The 16901-nt window shown below is 39.8% G+C and overlaps 1 protein-coding gene across 2 annotated transcripts in view; it reads left to right on the top strand.

The window, feature by feature from the left end:
- Positions 1–16901, top strand: part of sox5 (SRY-box transcription factor 5) — a 247819-nt gene that overhangs the window by 93006 nt on the left and 137912 nt on the right. For both annotated transcript variants that reach the window (XM_040035588.1, XM_040035586.1), the window contains one exon: positions 13749–13825. The gene's annotated coding sequence lies outside the window, so the exon portion shown is untranslated. The remainder of the gene's footprint in view (positions 1–13748; positions 13826–16901) is intronic.

A 16901-nucleotide genomic window follows, 5' to 3' on the forward strand; every position in this document is an offset into this window, starting at 1 on the left:
TTGCTCATAAAGGTCAGCCTGCTAGTTTGACACTCTCACTCACCTGGATCTGGAAAGAAACGGTGATGAGTTATGATGTGGCTTACTCAACCTCATATAGTTTCAGTGTTATTTTCAACAAATACCCACTACTGTTGTATGCCGAAATTTTCCATGTTCCACACATTTCACAGAGATTTTCCACAGATGTTTGTAGATCTAAATGATAGATTTGCTGGTAATTTTGTTGCAATTAACTGTTGTTACAAGGACTGAGATAAGTTGAAAATAATTGGTTAACGAAAAATCTTTTTAGGCCAATCTATCACCAAATTACCCTTAAAAGACAAGATACTGAGTCTCAAGGCTGTTATACACAGAATGTAAGTGAAAATTAACGGGAAATTTCCTATTTTTTTGGCTCAGTCTTGCTGTGTAGGTATTAGGGCTGCCACGCTTAGTCAACTAGTCACGATTACGCCGACTATCAAACGTTGTTTAAAGCCTTGTAAGATCCTGAAAGACTCAGGTATAAGTAGTAGGATTTAAGAGTGTAATAACAGACCGAAACAGAAGATGGCAGCACTGCATGTACAAGGATGCCAGCTGCCATTAAACCCAGAAGAAGAAGAAGCAACTCTGGTATCGCAGCGTTGTCCAAATTCAGGTCGCATCCTTCAGAGGCCGCATTTGAAGGCCGATTACGTTACAGCGACGTGGTGAAGGCTTTCCGAATTCGAAGACTTCTGCAAATGGAGCTGACAAATGCATCCTACTTTTCCCCAGATTTGAAGGATGGGTCGGGCGTATCCTTTGTGCCCCAACCTATCCCAGAATTCATAGCACGGCTCAGCCAATTCCAGTTTCCAACAATGGCAGCAGCTACTTAGTTTTAATATTACTCTTATTACTCTTTCTGGGTCACAAAATAAACGTTTAACCTATTTTCAGGTGAGAATGTAGCTGTGTGAACTTCAAATATCTGCTCGGTATCAAGACATCGCATATTTGCAAAAGTGCTCCGATGTTTTTGGAGACGTCTGTTACCCGCCAGCCCGATAGCTAGCCGTTCATTTAGCCGATAGCTAGTTCAATGGTCACTCGAGCCGGCAAGAACAGCGGACTCCCGGCAAATCGTTTTCAAACCCCCGCGGTCTTTCGCTACTCAGGTTAAACATGATATATAAGTCACTTAGATAACTTAAAACTGTTATTGTTTGGCTTGTTTTTTGTGTTTTATTTGTTCCTGAGTAAATCGGTTTGGCTGAGGTTAAAGTTACAGTTTTCACACAGCTGAATAAACGTCAAACAGAAAACTGATTAAACAGAAGTGTGAGATAGTCGAGAATATACTCCAGTGTCCTGGTATATTTTAGATAGCACGGAGCAGACGGCTGAGTTTAGTAAACTCCACCGAGACAATCTGCAAATTTTATTAAAAGTTTAATAAACTATCATCTTGTCTTTATTTTTAGTTAGCACATACCTTAAACACTTCAAGCTGTAAGCTAATGATAGTTATATAAGTGCAGACGCATGCTGATGCAATAAGCTGTAGTTTTACGTCCAATGGATGCATGATCTGATTAGTCGACTAATCGCAATCGTCTGATTGGTCAGATCGTAGTCTTCTGAGTTCAGTTCTCTGAACTCCCTGAAAAAAGATAAGTGGAAGTGAATGGATGGGTTATTAAACAGAAGTAATTCCCATACTACTCAGCTACTTTCCTTTTGTTACCCGTCTGTGGAATATAAAACCACAACTTGGTGACAGCCTAATTCTTCCACAGTTGTTGACTTCAGATCTTCAAATGAAAGTCATCAAATGTGTCACAAAGATTTTTGAATGATATATTCGCTTTTGCACAAGCTGTCCCAAATAAAATGCATCAGCACATTTAGGTAACTACATAACAAGGTGTCATATCATACGGTTGAAGGACTCGGATTAAAAAAAAGCAACAACAAAAAACTATAAATAAATACATTTATATTCAAGATAATTTTCTCATGCACCACTGGACCTGAGTTTTGTGTTGAGGATCATCACCCGTCATGGACCGTTCTTTTAAAAAAAAAAAAAAAAAAAGTTGGTGCAGAAATGAATATCTTGTTTTTTTTCATTGGATAGAGTCTCTAAACTTTTATCGTCTTTAACCAAAATTGGGGAAATGTTTAGACTTCTTTCTATAGCAGCATCAGCATAAGAAGAAATGCTTTCTGATATAGCCCCACAGTGAGGATACTTTCAGAGCTCGAACTCAACACAACAAAACATAACGCCTGTTATGAAAGAAAAAAAATCCAACAAGGCAAACACAATAGTCTCTGATTAAGATCTAATGTGATTTCACACTACTTTGCCTGGCACGGAGCAAGATAATTTATTGCCACTGGACTTAGTGAAATATCTGTGCTGACTCGGGGACACGGTGGTGAAAAAAAGGGGTGGTGAGAGAGGGAGGAGGGGGAACATGGTGGATGTGTTCGGGGGCGTCTGTCATGTTGTGATCAGATGTGGTGGTGGTGTTAGATTGTTGGAGCTGAAGGGAGTCCTGCCAAGAACGGTATCAGCACATGTGTTCAGCACTGTGTTTATGCTGTCGCTCTGTCTGGAGAAATTAGTCATGTCCCATTCTGGAGACTGAGAAGCAACAAGATGGGGAGAGAGAAAAGAGGAGTGTGTGTTTGTGTCTGTGTGCAAGTTCTCTCTCTATACTTAGCATGTCTTTCTCCCTGGACTGAGCAACGCTAGATGAAGACATTCAATTGCTCTGCGACTTCATGTGCTGTCGAGGTCTGTGTGTGTACGCGCACATGCTGTACATGCATATATGTAAGCAACAGCATACATACCTATAGATACAGTCACGCTTGCACTCAGTGACTTGTGCATTATTCTCACAAACCAGAACACAGCCACTGGGAATTCTCTGCCCAGTGAAATCAATAAAAATGTACACAGTCAGAGACACATGAGAGAAGAGTATAGAGTGTGTGCACAGTACTGGCTGATCCAAGGAAAATGGCTTTTGTTGAGTCCCCTGTGCTATGTAACATTACAGAGTAATTACAGAGTGTGTGCTTTGTTTAGGGGATGTCTAATTATGCTGTTTGGGTTGTGCAGGGCCCTGGGGTGTCACCATGTATGTGTGTGTGCGTGTATCTGTGTATAGTCGGTGAGAAGACACTAATTGTGGAGGCGGTGTTAGTGGTACAGCAACTGTCAGAGAGAGAAAGGTGGAAAGAAACATAGAGGCAGAGAGAGAATGGAGAAAAACAAGCCTGAGTGATGCACTTTGGCCTTTCTCCTAATCTTTCACTACCTCTCTGCCCATCAGGGTCGCATCTAATATATAATATAGCATAATGATACAGCTATGGTGTTGATGAAATTCCCTTTTAGACAGTATATGGGTTTTTGTGTTAAAGTAACAGAGCTTTTATGAAACTATGTTTATTTCTCTCAGACGTGAATGTAGTGACTGGAGGTGAATGAGTGTGCTGTGACAATAAAAGGCATTAATTCATTCAAAATACAACAAAAAAACTGGGTGGCTGTCCTTGACAGTGCAAGAATGAAACCCTGTTAGAGACCAGAAACAAAACAGTCATTAAAAGTAATAAGCATGTAAGGGTTTAGAAGATGATTAGTATCTTCAGTAATTTAAATATGCCAGTGATTGGACCTACACCAAACTAACCATGAATACTCCACAGAGCGTGAAACCTGCAACTGAACATCAAAAATTCAGCAAATAACACGTCTTTACTTCTAGTGTAATTTCTTTTCCATAAACTGTCCTGCAGAAAATTGAATTGAAACAGGTTCAATGCTAGCTGTGTTGATGGAGCAGCTTTAGCATAAAAATAATGTAACATTGCAAAAAAAAGTAGCAGATGATAATAACGATGATTACAAGTCTCCCCGGCTAATTTCAGGGAGGAAAATAAGTGAAATGAACTTTTAATCTTAAAATAAGTTTGCTAGTTATTGTGGAAATGTAGATGGTAAAAGTTCCATATCCCATAAGTTCATTGTTGCTGTTGGTGATAAACTACACAATAGAGGCTGACCATTTTAATTGTTTGAACTGAAAAACTCTCTGTGGCAGCGCGTGGACTGCACTGCCGCTGCAGGGGAGATGGATGCACCTGCACGGCATCTGCAGTCACGCCTCGCCAGCATAAAAAGTCTGTACTGGGTCTCGGTTAGTGTTGTTGTTGTTGGTGTTTGTGAACAGCAACCGCGTGTGTTAATAAAAGAGATGCTGATGTCATCGGATCTGCCGTGGGTCATTTACACTGTTTTTCTTTCATCGCAACTTACACTGCGTTTTCCAGAACTTTGTGTGTTCTTAACCTTAACATCTAGTAATTGCATTAAAGATGTGGAACTTCAATTAGTATTTTCATGTTGCATGAACTGATTTTAAAACATAGTTATGTTCATCTCCAACTATTCAAATATTCATCTACTCTGTATTTTGTTGTTTTTAATTTGGTATTTGAATATTCTCCTTTTTTAATGTATGTAAATATAAAATCTTAGCTTGGGTGTCTGCCATCTCTCCCACTCAAAACAGTAATTTTCAGACTTCACTTTGTTAGCAACAACTTTATCAACTTTTCATGGAGCTTTAGCAACAAATCTATAGAATTTTTCAGCCAACAGTTGCCAGTAGTACCCCTGCAACTACAAGTGTCCTTCCCTGTTCTTTCCATGGCCAAAGCTTCAGACACTGGTTGTTTATTACAACTAAAAAAAAATTGAAGTGCATCATGAAGTTCACTGGATGAACTTCATGATGCAAAGGAATAATCAGGCATTTGTTTGAGAGTTCTAGACAACAGGACATAACGGCATTATGATTTTTGTTTGTGACGTTCCATCTCTAAAATGTTTGTCTGTTTGTTTGTAGCTCTGTAGCGGTCTCAGAGCTCTGAATCTGGTGTCCTGACATCCATCAGTCATGCATTGTACCCATTCCGGCTCACAAAGACTGCACAGGAAAGGCCTTATTCTTCCTTGTTTATAGAATTCTAATTACCTGGGTTGATTTAGACTTGGCAAAGAAAAGTAGGGATGTTGTATTTCAAAAGAAACCGTTTCTCTGAATAGCTATTGGCCAGCTCTGAGAAAGGGTCAAGGTGCTGAGACGCGTCCTTGTCCATACAACAATACAATACCCTGATGTCACTGATGCATAATTGCTAAGCACATTTGTTCCAGCAAGTTGTAGTTCAGGATGACATCTTTGGACTCAGTGGTGCATTGTCTGTATAATATTAGACCAGCCTTTATTTCATATAATGCTCTCCAGGGCATTAATTTGCCCGTGGAATATAATGAAGTGCTTTTCGTTATTGTTAACATTATCATTTACAGAATGCCGAATTATAACCACAATCCATTTTAAATGAATGAAGGAATAAATGAAATAGCTGTTGCAATGTTGTTTTCTATATTGAATTGAGGATGGAATAGTGTAACGTACTGTTGATGTTTGCTGTTGAAGGCTTGAATAGTTCATTGTTTTTTTTTTTAAATATTTATGATGGAACAGTAACTTAATTTCAACATAAGTTTATAAAGATATTATAACGGTTTATATTAGACTTTGTAAAGAAATGTTGAAAAGATGACCCTGCAATGATGTCTTCTCTCCTTAACCTTTACCCTTCAATAATGTAATAGTGTTTTGGAGTCTGTGTGTATTGTCTCTGTGTTGTACTGCGGCACGCTATGCATAACATGATTAAGTGATGAAGGTGCACAACTGTGCAACTGTGTTTGTGTGTGTTCACGGAAGCATGCTGAGAAGGGCAGTATTAATTTGATAAAACAAGATTGGACTTCAACATTGTGACCCCAGCAGATGCTGCTACTGCTGTTGCTCATACACAAACTATACATAACTGTGTGTTAAGTCCGACTTGATTAGCCATTTCTGGGTTTAGATGCTCTCCACGCTCTATAAATTAACTGAGCACAGAGGCACCATTAAGAGCTGAAAACATTCCAAACTCCTTTGACTACAATGAAGGGATCAGTGTAGCTATTCTCACATGTTCCACTCAAGTCTAGCATCCATATATCCATGAAAAATTGAATTTTCAGGCTTGGGTTGATTTAAAAGTTAGCAGTAATCTGTAAGGAGCAAGTGGGCATTCAGAGATGTTATACTATATTCTGGTTAAAGTATTTGTAAAAAGAAAAAAAGTACTGCCTAAATAAAGAGAAACTGAAGACCTTCCAGGCTTTTGAGGGTTACTGAAATCAGGCTTGGACTATGGCACTAGCTAGGCTAATCCACATATAAAGCGTTGCATGTTTTGTAAGTTTTATGGTTGGGGTTATTCTCCAGGAAGTTGCAAGGACTTTTATACGGCTAGAAGAAGAGTTGGACTGGTGTGTCAAATGTTGAGTTTGGAGCATGCACCACGAGTTTTTAAAGGTATGATACACAAAAATAGTGCTAATAAAAATACTAAGGGCTAGGATGACTTGAATAACTGTTTTTGGGTGTGGTTTTCTGAGTTTTTCTTGTAACCACAAATAGGATGTGAGTCAGTTTGAAGTTGCAGTGCTCAAAGAAATGGCAAATGACAGAAACTCCCCATGTTCCTTTTAATGCACTTTTATCTATATAGCCCCAAATCACAACAACAGTTACCTTAAAACATTTTATATTTTAAGGTAATGACTACAAGAATACAGAGAAAACCCCAACAGTCAGATGACCCCCTTCCCAAGTGCGACAGTGAGAAGGAAAAACTCCCTTTTAACAAGAAGAAACCTGCAGAATCAGGGTTAGGCAGCCATCTGCTATGACCGGCTGGAGGTCTCCTTTGAAAATTGTTTCCCCAGTGCCATATTTAATGGAAGCTGCCTCTGCCCCAACTGCAACCAAACTCTTTTTACCAGAAAATATCGTCAGGCTTGGTTTCTCATTCTCTCCTTCAGCGTTGTCCTGTGTTCACCCTAATGGCATGCTGGCGGACACAATAGTGATGTGAGGTTACAGGCCGGACCCTGGCGGTCTGTCTCCATTGTATCCTGTCTATAATTCAATCAGATCACTCACATTTCACCCAGTCAGATGCTTCGAGTCACCCATCTGTAGAAGTCACTGTCTGTGTTTGTGCATTAACTCATTTTCATTTCGAGACTCCTCATGCTTCTGTTGCTGTCTTCTGTGAGGCTCTGTATGCACTAATCTTTGTGTGTGTGTGTGTGTGTGTGTGTGTGTGTGTGTGTGTGTGTGTGTGTGTGTGGTTGAGGTTTATTAACTGTGTGTGACAGTGTCTTTGTAGATTGCATGCAGATGGTTCCAGTTAATCAGTGTTTTGCATGTACACTGAACAGCCATTGCATTCATTACCTGTACCGTCTAATGTAAACCAATACAGTAGCAGTCAATAGGCTGCTATCTCTGAGTGTTAATCTTTGCATTAAAAGGATTCTCTTTCTTAAGCTTACTTTAAATGTCTCGGTGATACATGGCCGGCTAACAGTCCTGTGATCTTCCCACTCTGTTTACTAAAGCCCGTCTTTAAAGCTGTGCTTGTGTTTCTCTGTCTTCTTTGTCCATTTTCCTTTTTTTAAAGTCTTATCCTTCTCAACAATCAGGCTCAATTCTAAGACTCTCCTGACCCCATGATAACTTTTGCACCAACAGCTCAGCACACCTGTTCAAACCACGCATGTATTTCCTAACATAGGTTCACTTTTCTTTTTATATATTTTGTTTGTTTTAAAAGTCCCAATTCAGCTAAATTGAGAAACATTCTTTGTCACTATTGTGCTTTGGTGTGTGGTCTTGATCAGCCTTATTTATGCTACAGTCATACTAAGAAAACAGTCATATTAGAGACAATGTGCAATGGGACCAATATGGCAGCTGCTTGCTGTCAGCTATAGTCTTCAAAGCAAGTTTAGTGCATCAAGACGTCAATAAAAGGCAGTCAGTGTGCTCAAACTGGCAATTTCATGTAATTTGTTTGTGATAAATCAGTGAAAATTGTAAACCTGTTGCCATGTACTGACACATTAACTACTTGCATTCAGAGTCGAACCAGAGCCTCATAGAATTGAGACAGAAATTCCAAAATTCCTCCATAAATAATAACATAATTGATGCAGGACAGAAGCTTAAATGCAAAATGAAACAGGTGCTTACAAACCTGGTTTATGTAGGAATGTAGCTGGAATACAACCAGTTAAGTCGAGTCCCCTTTTGCCAAGAGACTCATCACAGACTGGCTCACACTGTTTGGCAATCTGTGTTATGAGTATGAGAATGTTATTGTTCTTCTAAAACAATAAAAGCCAAATTGTTACTACGATCATGTAATTTTGGAGTTAAAAGCTTTTAAAACTTTGTTCAAGGGGACTGCAGGTGAATAATACATGACTTTATAGTTTATAGAGCTTCATTTAATCAATACTAGTTGAGGGTAAAGGTAAGGCAAATATAGGGGTAATGGCATCGGAAATAAATAATCAGTAAGCAAGAAAAAAAAGATTTGTATTGTTTGACCCCCCCCAAAAAATCCATCCTTTATTGCAGCTGAATACAATGTGGATGAACAGCAACACTGAACTACAAAAGCAGCACTGTGTTAGCAACAGTATCAGAAGTTGCAGAACATGATGTGGTGTTTGATCACAAGAAGCCTTTGGCACTGTGAGATGCTGTGCGCAGAGATGAAAACTGAGAGCATTGATTTCATTGTAGAAGAGCAAGGACTGTGTGTTATTTGCCATGTGTGTGTGTGTGAACTGTCTGGAACATAAAACTATAGAGGCCCATTCAGACCTTCCTTTCTCTCCTTCCATCAGGAGATAGCAGGGACATTGAACTGCAGCAACAAAAGCAGATTTCCATCAGAGAGTTTCTCAGAGAGAAAGGCATTGTGTTGAAAGGGGCTTAATGGAGGCTCAGCTTAAAGCTTTATTCACACAAACTGTACTCTTGGGTTGGCAGAAACACATATGTGTACACAAACACACACTCGCACACAATCACTTTTCCCATATACCAAACACTCCTTGTTCTCCTCCACTAAAATTGGTGCTCTCATTTTATAATGTTTATAAATGGTAGAGGAGAGTTTGTGACCAGATAGTTGCTCTGGAGCAAGCTACTTCAAACTCTTTGTGCTGATCTCAGGCTAAAATCATATGTGTGATCGGGCTTGCTTTAAAAAAACACGCAGTTGGTGCCTGGGTAACAGAGTCTCTCACCTCTGATCGACTAACCCGAATCACCTCTTCAATGCTGAGCACACCTAGAAAATAATAAACCATGAAAAAATGTTTTATTTTCAAGGAGCCAGCCTTTGTTGTGCACACATATTATATGTCAATATGTTTTTCTAATACTGTTTTAATCCTGCTCAGTCACTAAGAGTTAGACAAAGAATTTTTAGTCCTCCACACAAAAAAACCCAAAACAACTCTGCTATTGTATTGAAAAAAAAAAAAAAGACCAGAAAATTCTGCATATTCTAGCAAATCATCAAACAAAAAGGTTTCATATTTATTTTAAAACAGATGCTTTTGCTTTTGTCTTTTATGTGTGTCCACTGTAGCTACGTTTTCACTAAGTTGGGGCACTTATAATTCTTTGTGTGTGTTAAGATCACCAGTCAAGATAGTTTGTGTAAGAAATCTGATTACTTTATAAATCCTACATGTCTAATGTATTATATTGCACCTGCTTATAGCTTTAGCACTGCTTCATATGTTATTGCAATATTAATTAACCATATAAATTTTTTATAACCATTCAGATAATTGTCACTGATGATTTACAAACCAGTTTTTAATAAGTGAACATTATTATAATTTTGTTTTTCACAGTAAATAGCTTTCACCCTTCCCATAAATTTTGAGATTTACAAGTTCAGTATGTTTTGTTCTTCCCCATAGTGTAACTACATTTGTAATCAATGTTGTGGATGTGATTCGTCTAGTTTTTCCCATCATACTGGTTAGTGAAACACATGTTACACCCAGAATAACTGTTGTATGCTCTCTAAGATTTATTAGTCTTACCAAATTTTAGGCATTTATTGAGTCGTGACCCTATGGCATAAAAATCTGATTTGGCAATATCCATGCAGCCAATTTTCTGATTCAGATTTGTTGCATTTGTGGTATGACTCCAAACTCCAGATTTTGTATTTTGGTGACTTCAGGTTTATATGTAAGAACTTTAATGCGTTATTTTAGAAATACTTACGCAGCTTGTGAATTCAACTTAAGCTCAGCAAGAGTCTTAGTCAATCCAGTTTAAAAATGATTTATCCATAATTTTTTAGTGAGATATTTTGTTCCCCTTCAGGGAAAAATAAATGAATTAGATGCTGTTAGATCAGAGAAACAATTGGGCAATTATGAAGTTAAACTAATAAGTTAAACTAATGAAAGAATTTAACTTTGGGCCAAGCTGCTTTACAGATGACTAGAAACTCTAAACTTGATTATTACTTTTCCAACTACCTGCCTCAAGTTTTGAGGTAGTACAGTAGTATTGCCACTTGGGGAACACTTTCCACAAGGTTTAGGAGTTCATGGGAATTTTGGGATGTTGGCACAGGAGGTGGTTATCCTCAAACTGTTTCCACAAAGTTAGAATGATGAAATTGTCCAAAATGTCTTGGTGTGCTGAAGCATTAAGAATTCCTTTGACTGGAACTAAGGAGGCGAGCGCAACTCCTGAAAAACAACCCCACACCATAATGCCCCCTCTACCAAACTTTACACTTGGCAAAGTCAGACAAATACCGTTCTCCCGGCGACTGCCAAACACAGACTCATCCATCGGATTGCACGACAGAGCAGTCTGATTCGTCACTCCAGAGAACACATTTCCATTGGTCTGCAGTCCAGTGTTGGTGGGCTTTTACACCACTGCATCTGACACTCTGCAGTGAGCTTGGATGCAGCTGCTCGGCCATGGAAACCCATTCCATGAAGCTCTCTGTGCACCGTTCTTGAGCTAATCTGAGGCCATGTGAAGTTTGGAGGTCTGTATCGATCGGCTGCAGAGAACTGGTGACCTCTGCACACATTTTGCCTCAGCATCCACAAACCCCCCGCTCTGTGATTTTCTGTAGTCTACCACTTTGAGGCTGAGTTGCTGTAATTCCCAATCACTTCCACTTTGTTTTAATGCCACTAACAGTCGACTGTCGAATATTTAGTAGGGAGGAAATTTAATGACTGGACTTGTTGCACAGGTGGTATGCTGTCATGGTACCACGCTGGAATTGACTGAGCTCCTGAGAGCGACTTCTTCTAAAAACATTTATGAAAGAAGAAGTCCTAGGAAGCTGAGATGTCCCAGTTTTACACTGGAACATGAACTCAACTTACATTTGTGGATCTTTGCAAATTTGCCTCAGAACCCCACGTGGACATGCGATGTGATCTGTGCGTGTCAGGCGACTGGTGCATTTGCATTTAAGGTTTTGTAAGTGAGCGAGAGGGATGTTAACTGTAATTTTAAACATTTGTATGCACTGAAAGAGAAAACGATCCAATTCGGGAAGCTGAACTTACTACGCTGTGCATAAATAATCACCATTTATTCAGGTTTGGATGTACGCATTTGTAAAATAGTTTCCATGTGATCACAATGCTTCATATTTGTGTCTGGATCGGAGCACGCATTTGTGAGTCCTCAAAAGTTGCATGACTACATTTGTTTATGCTTGTGAATCATATTGTATGCATTTGTAACACTTTTGAGGCAAATTTCTCTCCATAGAAATGGGGCCAAATGCATGCTGATCGACTGTTCTTTTGTTTGGTGCTTCTTGCGTACTATTTCTGCTGTAACCTTCCTCTCGAAAAGTACCTCACACATTCACACACAGAAGCAGTTACACGGCTTGTAAAGTACTTTGAGTGGCCAGTATGACTAGAAAAGTGCTATATAAATGCAGTGCATTTATCATGTACACTGAGATGTCGGGGCACACGCAGCTTTTAGTAGAACATTTGTTCTATCTTCAAATTTGGGATCCACCAACAATGTACGAGACCGAAACAGTTGCCTGTCTCTCAGAAAGCTTTTCTGTCTTTTTCGTCAGTCGTTTTCACAATGAACTGAACAGTTCTGCTCTGTAGATCGTGTACATTGGAAAGCCTGCCTGCTTTTCCTCTCTTTCTCAGATTGGAGTTGTCGTCCTTTATATTACAGGCAAAGTGGGGATGAGTGAGCAGTCCTCTCAGGGATTAACTGCTGACTGACTCCAAAAGTCGAAGGCAGACTTTCTCGTTACGAGACATGTAAAAATCTTCTCAACACATGCGTTCACGCACAAGTACAAACAGTCCTAAGGTTTTTCCAGTGTTGTCCCAAAAATCATATCGCTCAATATTCCCCCAGAAAAGACGACACAATGGCTGCTCCCAAATCTGATTGGTGTTATTTGTAAGTCAGCCTAAATCTCAGAGAAGCTACACACACAAATGGAACAGGGCTTACTAATCCATTTGTAAGGCAATAGGCAGGCAAACAGGCAGGGGAGAGCTTGCCAAGTGTTGTAATCACAACTAAAGATGATGAGCCCACTCCCTTCCGCTACAGTACTGTGTGCGTTTGTATCTACGCGTACATTTGTGTGTGTGTTTTGTGTGCATTTGCATGTTTGTCCTACATCGCCTCCTTTAGAAAACTGTGACAAGAGAGGGAGAAAATGAATCGGTATCAAGTGGATAATCTACAAAAGTACACTAGGAGCTTTTCCACCTTATGCAAGTCCCCCGCTCATTCATTTGCAGCTACCACGCAATCTCTCTTAGAACAACAACAAGCCGGCAATATGAGTTTTGAAAAGGCGGTAATTGTAAGCAGGTTGGGGAATAAATTAGAATGATGACAAAATACAGAGATAAATCCAGCTTAAGAGAGATGTACGCCACTGTTTATTTGATTTCAGCTTTTCTCTCTATCCTGCTCTTTCTCCCTCCCTCATTCCTGATCTTTTTTAGTGGGGTGGAAAAATGGATTTTTGTCAGCGATTTGGCCCTGAAATAGCTTATTGTCTAAGGCAGCCACTGTGCGGGTACAACGTCAACATCACATGTGTGTGCGAACGCGCTCGCCTGTTTCCATGGGGAGTAATGGCCGTGGAAGTGTGTATTGGCTCTGCTGGCACAATACGCCACTGTGCTCATTGGTTTAGACTGGTGTGTGTGTTTACAGTATGTGTGTATGTAGTTCTATAGACTCTCTTGTTGATATTTATAGATGTAAGAATTCTGGTATGAAGGGGCGAGGGTAAGAAGAATGTGGGGAGCAAAGGGGGGAGGGTCAGGCAAAGGAAAGGGAGTAGGAAGGAAAGAAGGAAAGGTTCATTAAGATAGAATTATTGACTGTCGCCTTCAGCTTTTTTCGTTCTCCTCCTTCCTCTAACTTTCTGTGTCTTTATTCTGTAAACCATCAGTTTTACTTCTCACGTTATGAGTCAGAGCAATTTGTCACATAGAAGCCCTGTGTGCTGGAAAGTCTGATGACCACTGGACTCAGTATGGCTGCAGTTTACTTCACCATACATGTGCCTTTAATGGGAGAAATGTCAAAAAGCCGAAAAAGTCAAATAGTCAAACTTATATTTATTTGTGACTTTCCCACTGATAAATCTCCCTTTCTCAGTTTCACCCTCTTTGATTTTTTTTAAAATAAAAATTTTATGTACCACAGGATAGTCATACAATTACTTTATTTTATTGTTTTCTTCTTTGTGTCCAGGTTTGAAGGGGCTAAGTGGACAAAGCAGCTGATTACATCTGGATATTTTTTCCTTCATATTGCTCATCAAGTAACTGGTAAGGGCCTTTTTTCCTGTTAAGAGTGGTGCACTTTATAACTCAGATATTCCAGATATAGTCTATTGTTTTAGTCTACATAGGCATACAGCTATGGGAAGAAAATGTGAACCCTTTATTATTTTCCAGATTTCTGCATAAACATGACCTGAAACTTTAATAAATTTCTAAAGTGAGGTTTAATATTAGACAAAATAGTTTTAAGGAAAACGATCCATTGCATATCAGTGAAGCGAAAAAGCATTTGAAATGTTGCTTTTAGTGTCTGAGTTGATCCCATGTGCAGCAGTGACTGCAGCTAAATGTTTAAGGTGCCCGGTGAACCGTCCTTTGGGTTAGCACTGAAGACTTTTAGACCATTAGAACAGCTTCAGGTCTGAGGTCTGTGTCCTCATATTCAGTGCTCACTTCAGGCTCTTTTCAGTTATTTCTGTCATTGTTTCCTATCATCATACCTTTTCCTATCATTTAGATCACTGACAGATGTCCTGATGATTTTAGAATTGAATAGTTTTATTGCTTCATCAGTAATGACAAGCCATATTTGCTCAGATGCAGCAAAAAACCAAAGATACCAATGCCACCATGTTTCTTGATTGGGATACATTTTTAATAGTGTGATGCATTTTTTTTCTTGCTCCATATATATAACCCTTCTCACGTAAATGAAAATGTCTATTTTAATCTCATCTATCCAAGAAACACTGTTCAAACAGTCTTCTGACTCATGCATGTGCAGATGGGAAGCGCTCTCTGCAGAGAACAGTGCTTTCTCCTTGCAGCCCTGCCATACACACCATTGTTCTTCAGTATCCTCCACATGATAGACTGAAACTGAAACATGTCACAAACCAGTGCATGAGAGCTTTCTAACAGATCATCTAGTGATATACAGTAGGGTTTGTTTTAAGGTGGGCCTAGCTTGCGGTTGGCAAGTTCTAGTTTATTACAGCATGAAGATTGTCTTTAATGCGAAGTCTTCACAAAATAAAACGAACCCCGCTAAAGAGGAAATCAAACCAGTGTTGGATTTAAACGGACTAAACATAGCAGGTGTGAAAACACCCTGAAACTCATATGCCTCTATCTCTGGAACTTTCTCATCTCAAAACTTACTCATCTCAAAACTTTAAGAAATAAATTCGACAGTTTGAATTCCTATAAATATAAGGACATGTCACAGTGGATAGAACTGTGTGGTGCGCAGGGCCCGGAGTCAGAGGAAGACAGTGAAAGCAAAACCAGATACAAGACAAATGACCATAAAATAGCGTGGTAGTGTTTTCTTGCTCTTTGTGTGTTTGCATGCGTTTACGTGTGAGTGGAAATCCAGACAGTGTGTGTGTCAAGGCAGTGTCACGATCACAGATTGCAGACCCATCGCTGCTTTGCTGAGGAGACTTAGTTGGCACTGGTTACACTGACCGTGCTCCGTGTGTGTGTGCGCATGTGTGCGCGTGCGTTCCACTGTGTACTTGTATGGATGTATGAACGTTTGTCGCGGCCTTGTCAAATCAGCCATGACTCTGCCTACTGCGTGTGTGCCAACCAGGGGTGACCTTTTTCTCTGTGTGTGCGCTTGGGAATGTGTGTGTATATGCGTGCCGTGCTGCAGGCAGGGAAAGTCCCTGTCTTCACTGTGCTGGGGAGTTGGAGGGGACACCTCGTTCATCTGTGCTTGGGTGAGTTTGTGTCATTGTGGGAGTTTCCTATCAGATTGAGAGGGGTTGATGTTCTACATCAGTTTGATCACACTTTTCTAACGTCTGACTTCACACTTTTAGTATTCGACTTCTGCATTTTGTAAGCACCAAACAGTGTGTGAAATGTCATCGGGAAATAACTCAAAGGCTCAGAAGGGAGCTGTGACACCTGCATTTGCTTGTTTCCCTTGCATTTTCTCTCTTTTGGCCTGGCATACATGTGTGACGACATGTTGAAGTCTTCTAATGAACTGGATAATTTGCCAGATGGAGATATAATCTTGGCAAATGATACCTAAAGTACTACATTACTGTCATTGATCTACTGTATGATGTAGGAATGCTGAAACATTGCTGTACATACAGGGATTTTTAATGTATAGTCATCTATCTTACACTTACGTGATCATCAGCCTGCTGGGAGTATCGGGACATTTCGCCTGGGGGTTGTTTTGGCCTGCCGTGAACAGTAAGAAGGAATGAGTATCAGGACAACACTCTGAGTCGCGCAGCAGCAACGTTCACAAGTTTGTGGGCTAAAAATGCACATGAATCCGTGCATGTAGGCCTCTCCCTGAAGGCAGGCAATGTCTACCTTCTGCTCTACAGATAACAGAAACAAACGTCTTTGTGAAATGGTAAGGAAGGGCGGAGGAAAGAGGAAAGGACTTAAATAAAAGGTGTGAGTAACAGTGGCAATGCATCTAATAATGCAAAGGTTAAGGCCAAATAAAATACAACTTAACTTCCATCCCTTACCTATCAGCAAATACCTTTTTTTAAACTTTTTTTAGTCCTAAATTTTTGTGCTTTTAACATTGTGATGTCTCAAGCTGAGCTTTTTTCTGAAGCTGCTGTGGGGTTAGTTCAAGACGACGTTATATCGTCAGCACAGTAAAGTCAGAGCATACCCTGCTGTAGGGCTCTGTCTGGCTCTAAATACAAAATGAACACCTTTAAATAAGAGCTTAAATCAGGAAAGTGTTTACTGAGGTCATAGGTCACGCCAGAAGTAGGGTCAGTATAGTATATGATGCAGTGTTTTATCCAGTAACTGAGAATGGTGCTCAATATGTTTTATTTAAAGACAATGTATTTCTAATTGATGTTACTGCATCTCAGTCTATCAGCACTGAAGCAAGCCTTGCTCTACTTTCCTTAACATATATTAAACAGATACGATCCTCCATGAAAAGTCCCTTAGAGCATCTCGCTGCAGTAAATCTGCTTTTCTCCATACGTGCTTGTTAATTAGCTCTGTTCCATATCTTGCTGTGTGTTTCTAATGCCAAACAGATCTCATGTCCTCCCTCTCTCTCTCCCAGCACTGTCCAGAGCTGTACGAGAGCTAATTGGCAGCTCGCTTGCCTGCC

This window comes from Simochromis diagramma, unplaced genomic scaffold (genome assembly GCF_900408965.1).
Source record: "Simochromis diagramma unplaced genomic scaffold, fSimDia1.1 OVJJ01000816.1, whole genome shotgun sequence".
In the NCBI taxonomy this organism is placed as follows: domain Eukaryota; kingdom Metazoa; phylum Chordata; class Actinopteri; order Cichliformes; family Cichlidae; genus Simochromis; species Simochromis diagramma.